Raw genomic sequence first — 23712 nt, 5'->3', positions numbered from 1 at the left:
CCATCCATCTCCAATCACTTTCCGAGCCTGGTGAGGCAGCCAGGGAGAGGCAGGGGGAGCGGATCAGCTGCCTCTCTGGGGCCCTCTGGCTGACACGCACCCTAACAGCAACCCTCAGCCCTTCCTCGGCCTCCCAGGGCAGAAGCTGGTCTGCACTGGCCTGGGGCGCTGGCCAGCATGATTTCCTGACTCCTCTCCCTGGCAGGGCTCTGAAATGCACGATGGGTGGGGGTGTGACTATCTCAAAGTCGACCAGGGCACTCACCCCACAGGACACCATCCCACTCCCTGAAAACAGACACCCTGCTTTTTAGGTCAGCACAGCCAGTTGTTGATCAATCAGCACCCCTCTGCCCTGGCATCTGGCTTGAGATCCAGGACCTCCCATGAGTTACTCACTTTTACCTGGATTTGGGTAAGTTCCTTGGCAAACTTGTCCAGCAGAGGAGGAAGATGCTCCGGTGTGGCAGGAAAAGGAGGGTGTGCGGATCCTGGAGTGAAAGAGCACAGTGATGAGCAGGGCCCGGCCACCAATACACCATCGCAGGGACACACTGCATTCACCACCCGAAGCCCAGCTTTCCGGAAGCCACACTGCCTGCCAGGCTGGTTCTGGAAAACAGCATGTCCCACATTCAAGCCTGGTGTTTCTGGGTCCAGAGTGCTGCCTCCAAAGAAGGAAAGGACACTCAGACCCCAGAGAGTCTGTCAAGCTGATCCTTGGGCCACCCGACCAGACAGGAATTGAATTAGACATGTGATGGTAGACCTATGTCCCCTCACTGAGTTGAGGCAAATGGGGCCACAGGATCAGAGGCACCATGTACACAAACAAGGCTCTGGCCACCTCCTTGAGGTTCCATCCATCCATCTCCTGCCATGTATCGGAGCCTGGAGATGCAGAAGAGACGCAGAGGGAGCCGCTCTGCTTGCGCTTTGGCGCCATCTGGCGGACATGCGCCCTAACAGCAACCCTCCACTCTGCCTCCCACAGCAGGACCCTTTTTGGCGCTGGTCTTGTGCACCTACCAGCGTGATTTCCTGACTCCTCTCCCTCAATGAGCCCTGAAATGCCTGATGGGCAGCCATGATTTTCTTACTCCTCTCCTTCTCAGGGCGTGAAATCCATACAGGCTGGGGTTTGGACGATCTCAGATTTGGCCTGGGCACCTACCCTTTCTGATGGCAACCACTCTTTGAAATCAAGTGTGTGAACCCTCCTGTTTGGAAGTAATACCTCTGGATGCCTGAGTGCCCTAGGAGCTCCTAGGGATAGTGCCCTGGGAGCAAGACCGATTTCTGTTTCAGGTTATTATTACCTGTAGTCCTCCCATTGCCATCATCTGGATGTGGAGCTATGGTAATAGTTTCCCTTGAGTTCCTATGACTTTTTTTTTTTAGGGCCACAGCTGTGTCATTTGCACATTCTTTGGCTAGGGGTTGAATTGGATCTTCAGCTGAACCTGACATAGTGTCTGAGAGGACGCAGGTTCAATCCCTGGCCTCGCTCAAGAATCCAGCATTGATGTGAGCTGTGGCATAGGTCACAGATGCAACTCGGACCTGGTGTTGCTATGGCTGTGACACAGGCCAGCAGCTACATCTCCGATTCAACCCCTAGCCTGAGAGCCACAGGTGCAGCTGTAAAAAGAAAAAAAAATTTCTTCATACAAAGTTAATTTTCTTGCTAATAAATTTACAACAGATGTAACGAGATCTTACTTCTACAAAGCCTAGGTACAATGAACTATTATACTTAATGTTGGCGTTCCCTCTGTGGCTCGGTGGGTTAAGAACCTGACTAGTATCCATGAGGATGCAGGTTCCATCCCTGGCCTTGCTCAGTGGGTTAAGACTCACCGTTGCTGTGGCTGTGGTGTAGGCTGGCAGCTGTAGCTCAGATTTGACCCCTAGCCTGGGAATTTCCATATGTCACACCTGCGGCACCCCTCCACAAAAAAGAAGTATACTTAATCTTGATGGCTTTAAAGAAATGTATATATTAATTACAGCAACAAATTTTAATAGCAGGTATTACTTTAATACCAAATATTTCCCAGTTCACATGAACCTAAAATTAATTCTGACCTGTTATCATCAGTATTTTTGAGCATTTATATAAGTATTTTTAAGCCAATCAAGTAAAGCTCATTGAAGAATTAATTTGGATAATACCTTCCAACCTAGCACATCAGAAAACCAGTCCGAAACTTTAGTCACTACTTCAGAGGCATAAGCGTTCTCCTGGCTTACTTTCTGTATTTGGGCTTTCATCTGATTAAGCAAAGCCCTGATATCGCCAGATCATACAGTATAAAAGCACAGCATTCTGAGTGAAAGATATGCAGGTTCCTCCTTGAGAGGCAGTGAGGACGTCTGGGGAGATGCTATTTTGTAGGATTGCCTTTCTCGTCAGGGAGACCTCAGTATTTAACAAGGCAGTGCTTCTCTGGCTATCCTTTAAGGCTTGAGGGGTGAACCTGGCCAGAGCTTCTCAGTGGAGAGTGACACTCTCCAGGCCTATGTTGGGAACAAAGAAATTGATCAAGCCATCATACACTCTGAAAACCGACTGAGTCCATCTGGTAGAGAGATGTGGGAAGTTGGCAATTTGGCAAATTGCAGGGGTTTTGTTTATGTCCTTGGGCCCAAGGGAAACCCAGGCTGCCTCTCCCAATCCACCCTGGAGGGAGCCAGGGCCACAAGTTAGTTCCACAACTCCAGCAGGTCCCATTAGGGGCCCTCCAATAGACTTCGGGTCTCCCTACTCACTCAGTGGCAAAAAGTCACTATTTTTAATCACAATTAGATGGAGACATTGTTCCCAGGGTGTCCGCCTGAGGAAATGGGTAGAATTTGTCCAGTTACATAGAGTATGGTTCCTCTGTTCCCCATTTAGGGGTGCCTTGTCATTTAATGTCCCAAATTCGGGGTGAGCCAGGAAAGGCCATCCACACCTGGTTGAATTCTTCTAAGGCACAGTGGGGGTTCTGGACAAATTTTGGTCCCTTTGCTTCTAAATTTTAAGTAGACATCATATTAGATTGTATAATAGTATTTTTTTGTCTTTTTGCCATTTCTTGGGCTGCTCCCATGGCATATGGAGGTTCCCAAGCTAGGGGTCGAATCAGAGCCACAGCCACCGGCCCATGCCAGAGCCACAGCAATGCAGGATCCAAGCTGTGTCTGCAACCTACACCACAGCTCATGGCAACACTGGATCCTTAACCCACTGAGCAAGTCCAGGGATCAAACCCGCAACCTCATGGTTCCTGGTCAGATTCATTAACCACTGAGCCACGACGGGAACTCCAAGATTAAGAGAAAATAAGACATTATGGCCTGGTTCCTTTAAAGTGTTATTAATAGGCCATTGTGGATAATACTTTTCCCAAAGTTAGAAGAGATCGCAAAAGAAAATACAGATCAGGAGTTCCCGTCATGGCGCAGTGGTTAACGAATCCGACTAGGAACCATGAGGTTGCAGGTTCAGTCCCTGCCCTTGCTCAGTGGGTTAACGATCCGGCGTTGCCGTGAGCTGTGGTGTAGGTTGCAGACGCAGCTCGGATCCCGAGTTGCTGTGGCTCTGGCGTAGGCCAGTGGCTACAGCTCTGATTCAACCCCTGGCCTGGGAACCTCCATATGCCGCGGGAGCGGCCCAAGAAATAGCAACAACAACAACAACAAAAAGACAAAAGACAAAAAAAAAAAAAAAAATACAGATCACTTAGAGTCAAAAACTTCACATAATCTGTTGTCAAAAGTAGCATTCCAAGATGACTTTGTTCTCTTAGCAGAGGGAGAAAAGCCAAATTCAAGTTTTGCACCAGCTTGCTTTTAAAATTAATTTACAGTTAATTTTAGTCTAAACTTTGTCGGTTCCAACCATGCACAAAACTCTTTTCTCAGTGTCCACTTCCCACACATCTTGCATCACTTTCTGTATCCATATTGGTCTGTCCCTTATTTTTCCATCCAGAGCAACAAACTACAAGACAATGCTCCTTTTTCCCTTGATAAAGTGCAATTCCCTTCCTCACTCCTTCTTCAAAGAAAACACATATGCTACTTTTCTAAAGCAATGATGGATTGTCTTTTATCATTTCTAAAAACATCTTTTCCTTACAGAGAACATCTCGGGGTGACACTGAACACAGTAATAGTCCTAAATACCTTTAGTTTCTGTTTGTAATTGATGTCTCAGTATCTCATTTGACTTCTATGAAACCTGGGTACAAAAAGGAATTATACTGAATGCTGATAAGTCTAAGGACATGTCTCAATTAATTAATTAACAAACTTTAGCTTTAATGCTAGATATTAATTTAATACGGAATATTTCTCAGTTCATGTGAACCAAAACTTAATTCTGACCAGTTACCTTCTATATTTGAGAATTTATATAATTGCTTTATTTCCTTTAAGCCAATTAGGCAGGGCTCCTTTGCATTTAATTTCTGATGACATCATCCCAAAGGTGAGACATGTGATGCACATACACATGAACACAGAGATCTCATAGCTTCCTCTTCTAAGCTTAGTCACAAGTCAGATATTACAAATAAAACTCACTAGCTTAAAAATAAGTTTTGAAGACTTTTCCCAATTTTTCCTTTTCAGTCTCAGGAATTAGAGATGGTCTAGACAGGTGTTCCTGAGAGCCCAGGTCAAGGCAAATGCAAGAAAAGCAGGTTCTCCTAGAAGGACTTCTTCCCTCAGGTTCAGAATCCTGAAAAGAGGTTTTCTCAAGCTTGATTTTTTTTAACTGTATGTGCAAAAACCACCTTTCTCTGGACTCTAAACAATACTGTGGTCATACAGCTAAAACGTTTTTTTTTCTTCTTAGTCTTAGCCTCTTTCCAGCCAGACAGAATTCTGGACAGGGCTCTGCGGTGGAACAGAACCAGACCTTCCTCTTTCACTCGGCAGAATGGCCGTCACAACGTCAACACAGAACATAAAGCACAAATCCCACAAGCACGGTCTTCCTCATCAGACACTCCCTTACGTGCAAGACTGTAGCCTCTCAGAAGACCTGCAGAGACATAGACCCTTCGGATCCGAGTCCTAATGAACGGAGGAAATGGACGTGTCTCGGGGCTTCGAAGGTCTCAAAGGGACGGAAAGAGGGCAGCTCGTGAGGAGGGACGTGGAAAACCTCAGAAAATCTCTTGTCCCTTACCCGGTCGGGGCACTCTGGCCAGTCACCCTCCTCGGGAGAAGACCAGGGACCAGAGGGTCCCGGTCGTAGCCGCTGGGTCGGGTCCATCAGCGGATGAGCTGGTGCCCAAGTCCCCAAGTGGTAGGGATGTCAGTCAAGACGCAGAAGGGACATCCACCAGTGTCGCGAATCCTGAAAAGACTTCTTTCCAAGCTAGCTTCCTCCAATAACTGCATCTGCAATAAAAGAGCCCATTCTGACTGATTCTTAGGGCAAAAGTCCTCCTTTACTACTTTTTTAAGTAGATACTTGCAAGTGTAAGTTTCGTACGTACACACAAAAATCTGGCTGAGGTGTTAGTTGGAGGCTGGCTTTCCGATGCTCCTCGTTTTTCTGCTTGAAACTCCATTTCCCATTTTAAAGTTGAATTTGTCAGGGATAAAGTTAACTAATGACATTGTGTGGTGGGCCAGTATGCTGCTCGAGAGCTTCATTCTGAAACTGACAGCACGAATGGCCTGAACCTAGAACACAGATTGGGGCTTGAACTCGAACCCAGCCAAAACCCAGACTGGGACTTAAATCCGCATGCCGGGACTTGAACTCAGCCAAAATCCATACTGGGACTTGAACTCATGTTCTGGGACTCAAACCCAGCCTAAGCCAGATTGGGACTTAAACCCGCAGTTTTAAATTAGAATTACTCACCTGTGCCTGGACTCACTGAGGTTCAGCTTCTTTATGCCTCTGCTCAGAAGGAATTCAGTGAGAGACAAAGTGATAGGCAAGCAGAGTTATTGCAATAGGATGTTTGTGAGAGAAATAAAGGAAGCTCTGCTCCAAGGATCCAGGGGTCCGCAGTTTTACCTTCCAAGGGAAGTGGGGGTTGGAAAGGCCCGCCTCTTCCTTTCTGGGAGGAGTGGCTCCTCCTTAAGTATCCGGTAAAGGGCATATTCAAATCAGCTGAAGGGCGGTCCTCAAACTCTTGCCCTCGGTCTGAATCCGAATGCAGGGCTCATCCCATCCCCCATCCAATGACCTGAGGCAATTCTCATGCCTCACTAATCAAGCAAGGCTTTCTTTTTTTTTTTTTTAATATATTTTTTTTATTTTCCAACTGTACAGCAAGGGGGTCAGGTTATCCTTACATGTATACATTACAATTACATTTTTCCCCCACCCTTTCTTCTGTTGCAACATGAGTATCTAGACATAAGCAAGGCTTTCTTGAACTTACAGAGGTCTCCCAAAATCCCCCAGGTTTCCCTCTTTAGCGATGATCCCCTATTGGGACTTCTCAACCACCTGTGCCTACTCTAGCCCTGGCAATTCCTCTAAGTTTTAGCTCGGCATTGCTTCAGCTCTCTCTCACGTGTCTCTCGGGTCTCCCAGTGGCATCCAGGACAACACAGGTGCTCGGATCACTGAATGGCTGGTTCTTACTCACATCCCTGGTTGAGCAGGTGGTAAGTAATGAGTGGGTTTCCCTATGGGACCACTGCATGGTGTCGGGGCTCCACCCCCGTTAAATGTCTCAGTCACCGACCCGGAGGAGCCTTGTGCCTTTTCTTCAGAGCACACGCTCTCAAGTAACACCTTCACCTTTACCCTGACACATTATATTAAGGGAGACAAACTGAGGAAAAGCATCAGATCAGCCTATATTCGAACCACTCAGTCCAGAACACTCAGTCTCTTTCCTAGGTACCCTCAGATGGACGTACAAAGAATATTGGGGGGGGGGGTCTGTCATGTAGACAAAGGGACCACCATGTGCCTGACCTTGGCCTCCAGCCCTGTGGGGACGCAGGAAGCCCCACCACATACCATGTTGTCAGCATAGCCCAGCCTGGAGCCAGGCCCATGTAGCCTGGACACTCCCATGAGACTCAAAGTGACCTCTGGAGCCAAGAACAGAGGTCCAGCCTCTCTGTGGGCAGGTAAACCTGCACCACACACCCAGACGCAATGCCCTTTCCATGAGGTCAGCACAGGCACAGAGGGGCCACCAGGTGCCTGCCAGTGTGTCCCATGCAGTGACCACTGACCACACTGTCCTGCTCTGCTCACAAGAGCAAGGCCAATGAGGGGACAACAGGGGGTGGGAACAAATTCAGGCCAAGGTTGGGCCAGGTGAGAAAGGGCCCAAAGAGTGAGAACGTGGCTGCCAAGGGAATTCCTGGCCTGACTTCTTATCAGGTAACTTACAGGGTGAGAGCAGGAACTGATGGATGACTGGAAGCATTTGCTGCTTTGACTTGCATGGCCAAGGGGTCACGGGAACAATTTATAGTTAACATGGGGCAGCGGTACTTGCAAATAGGACGTGCTGTGTCACGGTTCATGAAAAGGGCACCGGGCTCATGGGTGCCAGGAACACATCGGTGTCCATTGTCTGGGGACTAACAGAGTAGAGGCCCCCTGGTCCTAGTAACTATTAAACAGTCCATTAACTAGAAGGGCCTAGAGGACAGAGAAGCAAATGACCACACAGCACAGTCCTGGGCAGGGTCCGTGCATGGGCAGGAGGAGCTGGAGGGGCCCAGGGTGTGTCAGTTATGCTGACAGCCTCACAGGAGGGAGAAAGTGCTGCAGGAGGCACAGGTGTGAGTCCCGCAGGTGCCACAGCAAAAGGGACGTGGGCCAGGTGGTGGGCAGGCCTTGCTCCTTGAGCAAGACAGGGGCCATGGCCTTAAGAAGGTGACCTCACACATGCTGATAGTGACCCGGCTATGCACAGGGAACATATCTGTGTCCAGGTCCATGTGCTGCTGCTTTGGGGCTAGACTGCTCAGACCTCGGCGTGACCTCCATGTGACCTCTGCATGACCTCTACAGGCCACCTGAGCTGGAGCATCATGTCCAGGGTCTTAGGCAGGTCACATCCCCAGGGTGCAGGGAGGACCCCCAGGAGACCTTGGAGGCCACTTCTCGGGGGAAGGGCTCAACTCCGCTCACTGAGGGAGGGTAAGCAGGGCAGGGGTGAATGGGCAGTGTTGCAAGCTCACCTCAGAAAATTCCTTCCGCGGCTTAGCTGTGTTATGGTAAAAATCATGTTTCTACCGTGTGTGTTTTCGAGTAACAGGAGGTGCTCCCAACTCTGCAGCCGCACCCGTGTTCCCGCAGCTCCCATGGACTGACTGCAGAGCCATCTGCTTCACCTGGCAGGTCCCAGCCTTGGGGTGAAAGGAATCAGGACACGGCCCCCGGCGTCCAGGGCCGAAGTCAGTCAATCAGCCTGTGCAGCCCCCCCTCAGTGGGGCTGGTCACAGCGCGATGATTGAGCTGGCCCCGCCCCTGGTGGATTCGGTCCTGTGCCGCTGGGCACACATCAACATTCAGGCTGAACAGTGGGTCTGCCTCTGGACCGTCCCGGTGAGGGTTGTTCATGCCCTCATTTACACTCCGCAACCCCCCATGTTGCCACCCAGGTACCACCTGGACAAGCAGACAGGGTCTCTGTGCAGAAGCGGGAATTCCCTGTGGTGCCAAGTTGTCGATGTGGTGGACCACAGGAACCCGAGGGCAGGCTGTTCAGAGACCAGAGAAGGAGGAGGGAACAAAACAGGGTGGGCCTGGGGGCTGCCAGGATGGATACCACGGGGCTGCGGGAGCGTGGGGGGGAGTGGGTTACATCCATATAGGTCAGGGCCCAGATGAGGGGACATCCACAGTGGGGTCAGGCCCCAGGCAGGGGGATGTCCACATAGGTCAGGGCCCAGATGGAGGGATGTCCTGAGTGAGGTCAGGGCCCAAATGGGGGGACATCCACATAGGTCAGGGCCCAGATGGGGGGATGTCCAGACTGAGGTAAGGGCCCGGATGGGGGGACATCCAGAATGAGGTCAGGGCCCAGGTGGGTGGACATTCACAGTGAGGTGAGGGCCCAGGTGGGGGGTGAGGGGTGATGCAGTTTCCCCTGACTCTCCACTCCAGGCCCTCTGCCTCATGGGCACCCCTCACCTTTACCTGGGTCCCCTCTCCACCATGTGATGCTCTATTAGGAGGGGGACATCATGTGTGTTTTTCCAGATCCCCAATGGGACACTGGAATGTCCTGAAGCTACATTCTCCTCCCTAAGGTTGATCCATCATCAGAATGGGATGTACAGGTTGTCACATCGATTTGAACCCATAGCAGTTACTCTCATTCCTTGATGGAATATTACTCAGCCATGAAAAGTAATGAAGTTCCAACACCTGCTTAAGAAGTGGATGAACCCTGAGGACATGATGCTCAGTGAGAGAAGCCAGCCACAAAAGTCACATTTTCTTTTTAAAAGAAAAATTTTATTACAGTTGATTTACAATGTTCTGCCAATTTTTACTGTATGACAAAGTGAAAAATTCACATTTTTTTATTCCATTTAATATGAGCCATCCAGAGCAGACAAATCCATTGAGACAGAAGTAATCTGGTGTTTTCAGGGTGGGGGGTAGTGAGGACACCAAGAGTGATTAACGGGACAGGGTCTCCTCCAGGGGGATGAGGATGTGCTGGAACCAGATAGAGGTGGTGCTGGCACAACATTGGGAATGTGCTAAATGCCCCCAAATTGTTCTCTTTAACACAAAACAATTTTTAACAATAAAAAACCCACACCAAGGTTTTGGGGTTTTTTTGGCCACACCTGTGGTATATACAAGCTCCCAGGCTAGGGGGCCAGCCTACACCACAGCCATAGCAATGTTGGATGCTTAACCCACTGAGCAAGGCCAGGGATGGAACCTGCATCCTCATGGAGACCGTGTCAAGTTTGTTTCCGCTGAGCCACAACTAAAATTCCATAAAACCCACACCAAGGTTTTATAGAAAAGTTGCCCACCGCCCAGGCTTGGAAAATCGCAGTGCCTGTCACCTTGGATAATGTCAGGGTCTTTATCCATGAGACACAGCTGCTGCTTCTCTGTAGGAGGCATTACACTGAGTTTCTGGGCCACGACATACATGGGACCTGTTCCCTCCTCCCTTATGGGAGCAGTTTTCAACCCTGGTGGCAGGCCTGACAGGTTAGGGCCTATTCTCCAAGTCTGTGATTTTCTTTTCTGTGGAAAGGTTCATTTGTGCCATATATAGATTCCATATGTAAGTGATATCATATGGTATTTGTGTTTCTGACTTACTTCGCTCAGTATGAGAGTCTCTAGTTCCATCCATGTTGCTGCAACTGGCATTATTTTATTCTTTTTTCTTGCTGAGTAGTATTCCATTGTGTATGTATACCACATCTTCCTAATCCAATCATCTGTCAATGGACATTTAGATTGTTTCCATGTCTTGGCTCTTGTGAATAGCTCTGCAGTGAACATGCGGTTTACATGTGTCTTTTTCAAGGAAAGTTTTGTCCAGATGTGTGCCCAAGAGTGGGATTGCCAGATCATATGGTAGTTCTATGTGTAGTTTTCTAAGGTATCTCCATACTGTTTGCCATAGTGGCTGTACTAACTTACATTCCCACCAACAGTGCAGGAGGGTCCCCTTTTCTCCACACCCTCTCCAGCAACTGTTATTTGTGGACTTATTAACAAGTGAGGGTGTGAGGTGGTACCTCATGGCAGTTCTGATCTGCATTTCTCTAATAATCAGTGATGTTGAGCATTTTTTCATGTGCCTGTTGTCCATCTGTATATCTTCTTTGGAGAAATGTCTATTCAGGTCTTTTGGAAATAAACCCAGACACCTATGGTCAATTACTCTTTGACAATGAGCCAAGAACATACAATGGGAAAAAGACAGTCTTTTCAGCAAGTATTGCTGGGAAACCTGGACAGCTGCATGCAAATCAATGAAACTGGGAACACACCCTGACACCATGCACAAAAATAACCTCAAAATGGCCTAAAGACTGAAATATAAGACAAGACACCATCAAATTCCTGGAAGAGAACAGAGGCAAAACATTCTCTGACATCAACTTTACAAATGTTTTCTCAGGTCAGTCTCCCAAAGCATCAGAAATAAAGGCAAAAATAAACCAATGGGACCTAATCAAACGGACAAGCTTTTGCACAGCAAAGGAAACCAAAAAGAAAACAAAAAGACAACTTACAGAATGGGAGAAAATAGTGTCAAATCATGGAACGGGCAGGGCTTAATCTCTAAAATATGCAAACAACTTATACAACTCAATAGCAAAAAAGGCAACAACCCAATTGAACAATGGGCAAAAGACCCCCATGCGTTTGTGAAAGCCTCTCCTCGTGCTCACTGAGTCCCGCGTTGACTGAGAAGGCAGAGGCGGCGTGGATACAGCTGAGGAAGCGCTCAGTGGAGAAGGCAGCAGGATGCACAGGTGCACCTGGCTGACTCCCAGGGGTGCTGCCCGAGGGCTCGAGGCCAGGGCACGGGGTCAGCTGGGTGGTTCTTGGCACCAGTGCTGAGCGGACCTGAATCTGTACTTGGAAACCAGAGAGCTGGGGTCTGCAGCAAGGGAGAGGATGGGTGACCATATCTGTGCACCTGGGAAGAGGTGAGTGCCTCCTGGCAAGCACGGGATTGGTGTCCATGGGGATGGGACAATTTTCCTCCCATCACGGACAAACTCATGACCTTCTCAGGCGGGGGGGGGGGGAGCAAATGGGAGGATGAGGGACTTAATACAAAGTGACACAGATTCTGATGAAACAGAGGCCTGGGGACCTGGGGACAGGAGGGGACAGGGACCCAGAGATCAGATAACCGCAGTTATGGAAAGAGGCCTGGGCACACGGGGACCAGAGTAAACAGGATCCTCTTAGTGTCACATGACTTGTGTTTGGGGAGAGGTGCCCTTTGCAGTGGAGAAGCAGACACACGTATGGGTCCCCACAATAGTGACAGGCACAGAGGTGCCCCCGATGGTGACACAGGGCACACCAACAGGCATCCTACCTGATGGGGGACACGCATCCACAGGTGCCTCATACTGCCCATGCCTGGGCCCTGCAAGGAGGGATTTGCTGTATGTCACTCCAGCAGTCCTTTGAGGCCTGTGCAATTCAAATCCAGTTAGAAAGGAAACTTTTATTTCAAAAGAATTATTGTGAGGAGGAAGGGGGAGGATTACCTGGATGAGGGTACTAATGGGGGGACCATTACAATAGAGGGGGGACGGTTACTGAAGAGGAAGGACTATATCCCTACAAGGAACACTAGGGAGGGGACTCCTGTACAGAGGTGACGAATGTGATGGGGATGTGACACTGAGTTGGGGTCAAGACAGTGTGGGGGATGATACCCTGGTGAGGGGACTCTCACCATAAAGGAGGACCACTGCAGTACTGGGGGGATGGTTCCTGTTGGGGGAAAGTTACGATGGGGGACTAGGATGACGTGGGGGTGCTGCAGCAGGGGGGATGGTTCCCGCAGGGGGAAAGTTACGATGGGGGACTAGGATGACGTGGGGGTGCTGCAACAGGGAAGGGACTGTGACAGTACAGGGGGCTGCTGTGATAAAGGGGACTAGCCCAATAGAGGAGGCCCGTTCTGTAGAGAGTAATGATGACAGTAGAGGTGGGGCTATTTCTGTGGGGTATTCTTACCATAGAGGGAGGACTATTATCACTGAAAGGGGGTTCATTCATGCTGTAGCTTGTGACAGAATTTCCTTCATTTTTAGGTGGAAAAACCTTCCATTGTGTGGATGGACAGCATTCTGCTTCTCTATCCATCCATCAATAGGCGGTAATGAAACATCTACGTTAATTTCCCGTGTCATAATATTGTGGAATAACTTCAGAAAGTCCTATGAATCAAAAGTCATTGACTAATAACTTTTTTCTTAAACTTTTTATTTTGAAAAACAGTAAGTTGTAGAAAAAGGGAGGAATGCATGTGAACTTCACTTGTGTTCAGGAATTAACACTCTATGATACTAGTCCCTGTGTGTGAACTGTGTGCGTGGAGTGTGTGCTGTGTGTGCATAGCTGTGTGTGGGAGCACATGTTAGTGTGTGCAGGGCATATGTGTGCTATGCATTGTGTGCATGCATATCATGTGCTAGTGTGTGTGTATTTGTGCTGTGTATGTGCATATGTTAGAGTGTGTGCTGCACACGCATGTTCGCACACCTGTGTGTTGGCTGGAACCACTTACAAGTTGGTTGCAGACTAAATTGGGCCCCAAATACATCAGCACATCCTGCTCAGTCGATCCCGTGTTTGCCATGTGAGGTCACAGATCTTGGGCATTTAAGTGGATGGAGCAGGCTGTCCTAACAGAGTCTGTCTCCCCGCCATGGTAGCTGTCTCAGTAACGTCCTTCACGCCTTCTCTAAGCCCCATTCGAGGTTCCACTTAGGCCCCCATTGCATTCAGTCACCTCTCCCGGATCTCCTTTAAGCCACAATGTCATGATGGGAGAGCCTGGCCAGGGCTGTGGACCCCCCTCCCGTGGGCCTCGCCTCCAGGCCCTGAATGTAGCTCCTGTGTCCGCATCACTCAGCACGGCCCCGACTGGGATCAGCCACACAGCCTCCTTCCTTAGAGGGTCCTGAAACCCAGTCAAGGGGTTGATTCTCCCCAAACTCAGCATGAGGAGTGGGGGTTAATAGCCCCCCTGGGTGTGAGAGCCTGTGCTTTTGGAAGAGCAGGCAGTGGGCATGTGGGGTGGATGAGGCCAGCCAAAGGGGGCATGCAGGCTGCAGGAGCAAACAGGCAGGTGCCCAAGGAGCTCGGGCTCTGGGTTCCCCAATTGAGCAGCTTCTGTGCCCCAACCTCTCCCTGTGATCCCCCTACTCCGCAGACGCTGCCATGAAGCAGGACCTGGGGGCCAGGCTCTCAGTACCCTGAACACACTCCACCCGGACTGTGGGGACCATCCTGCCCCAGCTTCCAGGGCAGCCACTCCTGAGGAGACCAGGATGCTGGAATCAGGCCACATCTGGTCTGTCCTTGCAGGAGCCTAGGCTGCACTATGAAAATCTCCTGGCTGATGCCTGGGTCCTGACCATCACGTGGCCAGAGAAATTGGGAACACTTTTGTTTTGCATGGTGAAATGTTTAGTGACAGAGAGACTGTGCAGTTGCCTGAGGAGGGTGAGGTGTAGAGCCCAATGTGGATTTATTCACCAAGAAATGGACATCCTACTTCCCACAGGAGGCTGAGCCCCTGTCCAAAGATGATAGACTCCACGTGGGTGAACTGTGCCTCCCAGGGGAGCAGCCCTAAGCCAGTTTAAACCTGACCAAGTTCTGTGTACACAGTAGATTTAGACCTCTCCATGTGTTGTCTGAGTGTGTTTAGACCTGACCATGTGCTGTCTACAGGGAGAACACTTAGATTGACAGGTTCTGCCCACACTAGGATGTGGGGGCCTGGGTGGAGACCTGGCCTCAGTCTTGGAGCTTCAGGGGGATGTGGGGACCTGAGGAAGACCTGGCCTCAGTCCTGGGAAGTTCCACGCCTCTGTCTGGCAAAGGAGGGTCACAGCAGGCTAAGGCCTTAAAGACTGTGCCCACACCCCTGCCCCCACCCCACCCCAGGAGAGATTGGGAGGTGGTTTTATAGTTTGTGGAGGTAAAAATAGGGCTGCAGATAAGGATCAGAGTAGAGGCAAGCTTGCACTGTTCTCAAAGCTGGTGTTCAATGGTCTCCCTTCTGGAATAAAAATGTTTCATTAACACCTTCCTTGTGTTGGGGGTTCTAGTTCTGCAGAAGAACTCAAAGATATTGTTTTCCATATTCCTTGAGGAGGGACCAAGACCTGCTCCAAAGCTGCACTATTGCTTCTTGATTGCTCCTCTCTGATCTCTGCATCCCCTCCCTTCCCTGTTTAGCAACTGTTTTAACCTGCCCTTTGGAACTCAGGGAAGGTCATGGAGGCTGAAGTCTATTCCCTAAAACCAAGCAGTGGAGGGCACAGAAAAGCTTGTGTGCCTAGGACCCCGCAGGGCACTGGCTTGGTCACACTAGGACTGAGAATGATAATTATAGTAATACGGCTTTAACTGGGGCTGGTCAAACAATCACGTTTGGTATTGAAATAATGGCTGGTGGTTTTATATTAAAGATTGCAGTCATAAAAGTAATAGCACCAAGATTTGAGGAAACATCTGCTAAAATTAAGGAGAAAATGGTTAGGTCAACAGAGGTTTCTGCATGTGCCAGATTGCCGGCTAGAGGTGGATGTATGCTTCCACTGGTACCAGAACCGGCTCTACCAGTGATGACACAAGTAGGAGTAAGAATGAGGGGGCATGTAGTCAAAAGCTTATATTATGTATGTGGGGAATGCGACATCAGGTGACCCAGTTATTAGTGGAACAAGACGGTTCCAAACCTTCCAATCACAATGGGCACAACTATAAAGAAAATTGTTACTCAAATGCAGGGGCTGCCATGACTGCATTACAGATTTGCTCATCTCCAGGAGGCTCCAGATCAGCCCAGCTCAGCATGGATTCCTGGACTTCAGGTGTTGTTTACTGTTCCAGCTCAGGCTGATATCTTTGTGATGCATTGAAAATAATCAGCAGTGTATGGACACAGGTAAAATGGCTGAGCAAGCATTAGAGTATAAATCTAAAGAAAGAGATGGAGCCCTCTTTTTGCCAAACCCTGTGATGAATCAACAAATTGAATTGCAAATTCAAAGAAGCAGCTTCAATTCTACAGCTGCTTTTCCAGACTTTTACTTCTCTTGAAGGTGAGAGAAGTAGATTATAGCCAATTGACTAGAATATTTACCTGTTAACCTAAAATTTCCTAGATCAGAAGCCCATCTTAAAGAGTGTGATTTGCATTCAATGATGTAGGCTGGAGTCTTGCAATCTTTATTTTCAGGAATCAAATAAATTATTTTTGCTTAGCGTTTTCAAAACTCTTGGTCAAAACAAACCTAAATTCCTAGTCCAGCACTGATAGAATGGGTGTTAATTGTAGTAATAGAGGGAGTTCCCATTGTGACTTTCTGGGTCAAGAATCCAGCTAGTATCCATTAGGATGCAGGTTCAATCCCTGGCCTTACTGAGTGGGTTAAGGATCAAGCATTGCGGTGAGCTGTGATGTAGGTCACAGAGGCAGCTCTGATCTGGTGTTGTGGCTGTGGTGCAGGCTGGCAGCTACAGCTCTGATTCAGCCCCTAGCCTGGGAATGTCCATATGCCATAGGTGTGGCCCAGAAAAGATAAATAAATAAATAAATAAATAAAATAATTGTAATAATAGAGTTGATGTTATGACTGGTAATCAAGGAAGGTTATTTGTTTTGTGATGAGGCCTGTTCATCAACCCAGGTCCCGAAGTCAGCAGTGCCACAGAAATAAGAAGAAAGAGACAAAGAAATAGAGTGGGGATCAGGGGGCTACTGCCGTCAAGAGGCAATAGCAACCCTCTGAGCCAATTCATGGTTTTTATTTACTATTTTCTACTTCCTTGTACGTGCAGGGGATACATCGGTATTTTACTTCAAACAGATTGGAAGCAATATGTGCTAGGACAGCCATTCCTAAGCACATAAAGTAATCATAAATGTTTTAGCTCTCCCAGGCTGTAATTTGTTCTTTGCTTCAAGCCATCTATGGCCTCTCCCAAAAATCCCCCAAGGCTCCAGTCCTGACAATGTCAGAACTGATGGTTTTCCATCAGCAACATCAATACTTCAGCAGTCTTGTTTTCAAGATGCCATTCTTTGATGTTCTCATTTGCTTTGCCTCAAGGGTCATGAGAGTCACAAGATTTTGTAAAGTATAGACTGACCTTCTACAGCCACTCTATGGTGCCAGTCTTTTCTTTCCATTCTGTGTCACGTCGCATATTCCTGCCTCCAACAGTTTGGTATGTGCAAATTGTCATTGTGTCTTTATGTTTATTGAAGGGAATATAGTGATGGGGAGAATGACAGCCACAAGTAGAAATATATGCTGAGTAGTGCTCTGATGGCTACTACAATGATGATAATAGAATGATGTAATAATTTTTGTTATTTCTTGAATAATTACCCACTTGGGTAAAGACTCTGATGGTGGTGGGAGACCTGCTATTGGTGCTCCTGTGGTGAGGAGAAGGGCTGTGGTGGGAGGTGTGTGTTTTTATGTGTGTGATGATGATGCTGTTGTGGTACCTGAGCTGGACATCGGTAGTAAGAAGACAGTGTTATGATGATATCAATCAGTGCATTGAGGATTGTGACGGCTGGATTGTGCATTGTAATAGCTGTTACTCATGCTTTGTAGGCACTTGACGCACAGACCATAATTTCTGTAGTTGATCCTGGTTGAATCCCCTGCAGCCTCCGCTTGTGATTCATGATAGAGCTGACGGATAGTATGTTTAGTTGATGTGAGGCAGGAGATAGGCTCCAGGGTAGACATTTACAACTAACCTCTTGTTGACCCTTCCCAAGGCAGGAGATAGGTATAACTAGCCTCTTGTTTTCATTTCCTGAGGCAGGAGATAGGTGGGCTCTGGGATAAATATTTACAAGCAGTCACCTGTCTGTACTTCAGGATAGAAATAACAATGGGGGAGTTCCCGTCATGGCGCAGTGGTTAACGAATCCAACTAGGAATCATGAGGTTGCGGGTTCTATCCCTGGCCTTGCTCAGTGGGTTAAGGATCCAGCGTTGCCATGAGCTGTGGTGTAGGTTGCAGACATGTAGGTTGGATCCTGCATTGCTGTGGCTCTGGCGTAGACTGGCGGCTACAGCTCCGATTAGACCCCTAGCCTGGGAACCTCCATATGCTGCAGGAAGTGGCCCTAGAAAAAACGCAAAAAAAAAAAAAAAAAAGAAAGAAAGAAAGAAAGAAAGAAAGGAAAAGAAATAACAATGGGCACAAGGCAAATACTTGGTACTTGTCTTCTGTGACCTTGTTAAACAATGGTAACGACAGGATCACAAGAGGGGCTGAGCCCTGCTTGGTCAAAAGAGGTCACATACTTCCCATCCTCAGGGTCAGGGAGACCCCGACTGCACATGCTCAGAAAGACCCCTCTGGGTCAAAAGGTGAGGGATAGCAAGCCATAATACGTCTAGATAACCTTCCCACAAGGCCTTGCTTTGGAATGCATGTTGGCCAAAAGATGTGCACACAGATCACAGATCGGGGAGGGCCCTGTGTGTGAAAGATAAAAAAAAGCTAATTGGCCAAAGGAAAACAAAGACCCAGAAGAACAGACCTATGTAAGGGATTTACATCACCTCTCTGGGTGCTCCTTGTTCAGGGGGACGCCTGAGTCTTGCTCCTCCTCTGGATGTGTTTTACTGCTTTGCTTCTGCCTTAGAGAAATAGGCTGCTCCTCTCTGTGCTTTCCCATGTGTTGGGCTTTGTCTCTGACAATAAACTTTATACCCGTTTTTACAGTCTTTGCCTCCTTGAAACATTTTGCTTTCAACAGGGGGCAAGAATCAGGGGATTCTTTTTTTTTTTTTTTTTTTTGCTCTTTAGGGCCACACCCAAGGCATATGGAAGTTCCCAAACTAGGGGTCAAATCAGAGCTGTAGCAGGCAGCCTACACCACAGCAACATGGGATCCAAGCTGCATCTATGACCTATACCACAGCTCATGGCAATGCCAGGTCCCTGACTCACTGAGCGAGGCCAGGGGTCAACCTGGCATCCTCATGGATACCAGCCACATTCATTTCCCCGAAGCCACAACAGGAACTCCCAAGAATCAGGGTATTCTGCTTCTAGCCTGTAGTTAGTCTAGTAGCCAGGGCTTCTCATTTTCACCCAGGCTGCCCAGGTTCAATTCCTGAGCAGAGAATTAAAATCTTGCTTCAAGCCATCATTCATTGCTGTCTCTCTGAGATCAGATGGATGGTAAGATTTGGTATAAAACTGTTAGGGGTGCAGGTCTGTCCCATTATAGCATCAGGCCTGCTGTTCATGGAAGCCTTATGTTACCTCAGGCACTCAGAGATGAAATTGGGAATGTTCCAATTTTATGACAAAAGCTGTTGTTTTGATGGTAGATGCTGTTGTACTAAAGATTTTTGTAATTTATTGTGTTCCCTGAACTGAGTATATTAGATTAACAATAATGGCCATCATAAGTAGTATTGATGTGGTGGAATGTTTTAGATAATATTTGCTGGATGCTTCTACGGCTTATGGGTTAATTTTTTTACTAGAATGGGGCTAATGTTAATAATTGTGTGCCTGTTACTACAATTATGCTTCCTGAGCTGATGGTCAGTAGAATGACAGTAAAAGCAATAGGGTTCACTAGCACAGGAAGGATCTAAGCAACCTCTTGGGGGTATAGGCCTGATAGCTCACTATGTGGACCTCTCTCTCGCATGAGATGTAACATGGAAGCAGGGAGCATGTAAAACTCTTAATGGCAGGTTCAGTTCCTATGATTCTAGGAATAAGAGGGTTTAGACCTTTGTTATTTGCTCAAAGTAACTTTTTTGTCAGACATACTAAGTGTATGGTGGGATTTCTGATGTGAAGACAGGTAGCAAAACCTCTCATATACATGGGGGCTAATGGTAAAAAAAAATTAGTAGATGTGTAAGTGGATCATATCGAAACTGTGGGTAAGGTGCTCAAAGTCATAGAAGGGAGATTGTTAGGGGTGTTTTAATTACGACACTGGACGTAGGTAATTCTGGTCTGTAGGGGTTGTGAAATTCTCCTAAAAGTAGGATTGTTATGAAAAATTCATTAGAGTGATTTTGACACAGTATCTAGGAAGAACAAAGAGATGGGCCTGCTACACTTTCTACATGGAAGCCAGATACAGGTTTTGATTCTACTTCTGTTAAATTACAGGGGGCTCCACTGGATTTCTGCTAGAAGAATCAAGTTCTGGTCAGGGGGTCAAGGTGGGAAAATCAGCCCAGGTGTTCTTGTGTAACAGTTACTGGTGAAAGCGTAAAGGTCCATTTATCAGTAGGACTGATAAGAGAATAACTGCTGGTTTTACTTTACATGAGATGGTCTGTGCTGCTGCCCACAGAGAGCTGCAATGAGTGTGTATTTTGAATCTGAAGCCTATCCAGACCAGCAGATGGAATAAACGGCTAGGCTTCATATAGCTAATATGAAGGGTATAGCTGGGTTTATGTCACTGAGTGGATGTGACATGGGGAGAGGAATTCATAATGGGACAGCCAGTGTTAATGGTAGCATTGCCGCCACAATGTACAAGTTGATGATGGTGTTGGTCGTAGTGGCTCTTTAATAAGTAACTTGGCTGCATCAGTAATGGGTTATGATAAGCCATAGGGGCTGACACTATTTGACCCTTTCTGGATTGGTAGACAGCCTAGGAATTTTAATTCACTTAATGTGAGGAACACTATAGCAGGTCAAACTGGGTGATTAGTGGAAGAATGCTGATTGTAGGAATTCCCGTCATGGTGCAGTGGTTAATGAATCTGACTAGGAACTATGAGGTTGTGGGTTCGATCCCTGGCCTTGCTCAGTGGGTTAAAGGATCTGACACTGCCGTGAGCTGTGGTGTAGGTTGCAGACGCGGCTCAGATCCCACATTGCTGTGGCTCTGGCGTAGGCTGGTGGCTACAGCTCTGATTCAACCCCTAGCCTGGGAACCTCCATATGCCATGGGAGCGGCCCTAGAAAAGGCAAAAAGACAAAAAAAAAAAAAAAAAAAAAAAAAAGAATGCTGATTGTAAACATATTACGAAGAGGACTTAAACCGCTGTGGATAAAGGTTCAAATTTTTTGCAATTGCTGGGCTCTGAAAACCCTAACAAACCCTGTTCTACAGTAGGGGATGTATAAATTAATCAAAGGTAGATTATATCCTCATTTAGTTTGAAGACATTTTGAAAATTAGGCCTTATCTCTCCTTGTTGCCGGAGGCCAGCTCCAGAGGCCAGGGAGTGTACACTTTTTCCCACGGAGAGGGATGCATGTCGGCGAATGTACAACACAAAGACGCCTCTTTGTCCCTTCTTTCAGGGCGTTGGACTGCTCAAACTTTATTGGCAGCAGTGGTTGATTATATAGACAGTTTTTCACTACAGATTACGTTACAGTGTTAAAAGTACATTGGTTAACTGTTACATGGTACAGCAGCCGTGCATCCTGTTTTAAGATCTCTATCTTAACTAAACTTAGTGAGTGCTTTGAAGAGGCCATAAAATACAAGAATTTGGCACTCACAAACCTTGTTCGTAGACTGGTGCTTATCTTCAAAGCGTTATGGCAGGGAGACAATGTAAGTAAATATAAGCCAACTTAACTAAACTAGCTATCACTTAAAAGCTTTTAAAATCAAAGACAAAACTCACAGCTAGGTTTTTTTGGATAAGATATGGCTAACTTCTATGGACCTCATTAAAATCCTAACTCTAAAGTTTACTATATAACTGGTTAATACATAAACACTATGTTTCAACTAAGTTGGATTTAAATAGGGGAAAGTCCTTCAGGATGAAATTCTTATTATATTATTGTTGTAACTTTGTTAAATCACAAATCACCCCAGGAAAATAAGAGTACTAAGTAAATAGGAAAGACTGAGGAAAACTGAATAACAAATAAAACAAGAGAAAAGACTAGGTCACCCAAGAAACAATCCATGTTCTCCAGCACAAACATGGAAATTGTTTTCCCAGGAAAACCCCAATTCTTCCCCATCAACATCAAAGTGAGAGCTGTGTAACCTGAGGCCTGCCCTCGGCTTGTACCGGTCAGGCAGGCTTTCACCCTGACCAGAGGCCCACCTTCGGCATGCACCGTTCAGGTGAGCTCCCTTTCTTGGTGAAGAACCTGCCTTCAGGTTTTTCTTTCGCCATCAGGCAAGGTCCTTGTTTTGAGTCCCTGCATTTTCTCGGCTCCCCGCATCTCCTTTCCTTTCTTACTGGGAGAAATCTATAGTAGGTAGGTGACCAGGACTGCTCCAGTCTGAACTCAAGCCATGTAGGACTTTCACTGTGGGACAGACTGGCCCTTCATAGCAGTTACACCATTGGGGTGTCCTGATCCAGCATCGAGGTTGTAACCCTACTGTTGAAATCTAGAATAGGGTTATGGGAGTTCCTGTCATGGCTCAGTGGTTAACAAATCCAACTAGGAACCATGAGGTTGCAGGTTCGATCCCTGGCCTTGCTCAGCGGGTTAAGGATCCAGCATTCCCGTGAGCTGTGGTGTAGGTTTCAGATGTGGCTCGGATCCCACATTGCTGGCGTAGTCTGGAGGCTATACCTCCGATTAGACCCCTAGCCTGGGAACCTCCATATGCCACAGGAGCAGCCCTAGAAAAGACAAAAAGACAAAAAAAAAAAATAGAATAGGATTATCCTGTTATCCATAAGGTAACTTGTTCCAATGGTCAGTGCTTTAGATCAGTAGGTGATAAGGCATTTTGATTAGTTGGTCTGAATTTTAATCACTCCAAGATTGTTTTGAGGCAGAAGATACCTAGGCTCCAGGTTAGATATTTACAACTGCCTCCTGCTTATACTTCAAGAGAAAATAACAGGAATAAGATAAATAGCTGGACTTTTTCTCCTGTGGACACTTTAAAATAATGGTAATGCAGGGCAGAGAGGGGCTAAGCCCTGCTTGGGTAAAAGATCAAGAGGTCACATACTTCCCATCCTTGGGGTCAGGGAGACCCCAACTACACATGTGCAGAAAGACTCCTAGCATTAAAAAGGGAGGGGTACCACCCCATAATTGATGCTGTCAGTCTTCCCATAAACCCCTGTGCTGGAATCCATCTGGGCTAAAAGATACACACACACACACACCTAGGAGGGCCCTGGGTTCAATCAAGTGTGAGAAACAAAACAAGATAACTGGCCAGAGGAAAACCAAGACTTAGAATAATTGCCATTGGCCAGAGGAAAACCAAGATCTGGGAGATCTACCCTACCTAAGTGATTTAATGATGCTCTGGCACACTCCCCACCAGCAGGAGAGTGTGCTGTTGTGCTCCTAAATGCTTCCCTGCATGTTCTTCCACATGTGCTGTGCTTATAATAATAAACTTTATGACACTTTTTATAGTTTTTGCCTCCTTGAAACACTCTTGCTTTCAATGGGGGCAAGGGTCAGGGCAGATCTGCTTTTAGCCTCTGGCCCCTGATGGTCTAGAGGCTAGGGTTCCTGGTTTTCAGCCAGCTTGCCCAAGTTCAATTCCTGAGCAGGAAATTAAGACGTGGCTTCAAGGCATTACTCACTGCTGTCTCCTGAGATCAGGTTTATTCTCTATGGGCATCCCAACCAAAATTGTTAATCCATTAAAAACTGTGTTATCCCTTAAAGTTGTTACTGGTTTTTTGATTAATTAATTAAAGCTCCATAGGGTCTTCTCAAACTATTCCTGCCTTTACTTGGGAAGGTCAATTTCACTGATTAAAGAGAGACAGTAAAACCTCATGTAACCAGTCACACAGTCCCTATTTGGAGAACAGATGACTGTGCCACCTTTCCACACTCAGGATATAATGACCATAAACAGATATCACTGTGCAGACAGAGCCTCTAATACCAGAAGTGCTAGAGGCAATGTTTCTTATAAAGAGGCCAGGTGTGTAGTTGTAGAGTTCCTTTTGCCTTTTTAAAAATCTTTCCTTAAATGCATACTTTTGTTGGGTTAACAAAGTTTGAATAGATTAAGTATTAGTTGAGGTTTATTTCATTGTTAG

At 47.1% G+C, this 23712-nt stretch overlaps 1 long non-coding RNA gene across 2 annotated transcripts; it reads right to left on the bottom strand.

Annotated features, from left to right (window-relative positions):
* On the bottom strand, positions 298-6217 carry LOC110261256. 2 transcript variants are annotated; one of them, XR_002345285.1, is made up of 4 exons: positions 5870-6217; positions 5496-5685; positions 5183-5397; positions 298-491 (listed from the first exon to the last, which is right to left on the bottom strand). It is a non-coding gene; the product is annotated as an uncharacterized LOC110261256 (long non-coding RNA). The 2 variants fall into 2 exon arrangements; XR_002345284.1 differs by lacking the exon at positions 298-491 and having other exon boundaries at positions 3729-5397.

The sequence above is a fragment of the Sus scrofa genome, chromosome 6 (assembly GCF_000003025.6).
Source record: "Sus scrofa isolate TJ Tabasco breed Duroc chromosome 6, Sscrofa11.1, whole genome shotgun sequence".
Taxonomy (NCBI): Eukaryota; Metazoa; Chordata; class Mammalia; order Artiodactyla; family Suidae; genus Sus; species Sus scrofa.
Note: the sequence above shows the minus strand (reverse complement) of the source record. Positions and strands in the feature narration are given on the sequence as shown.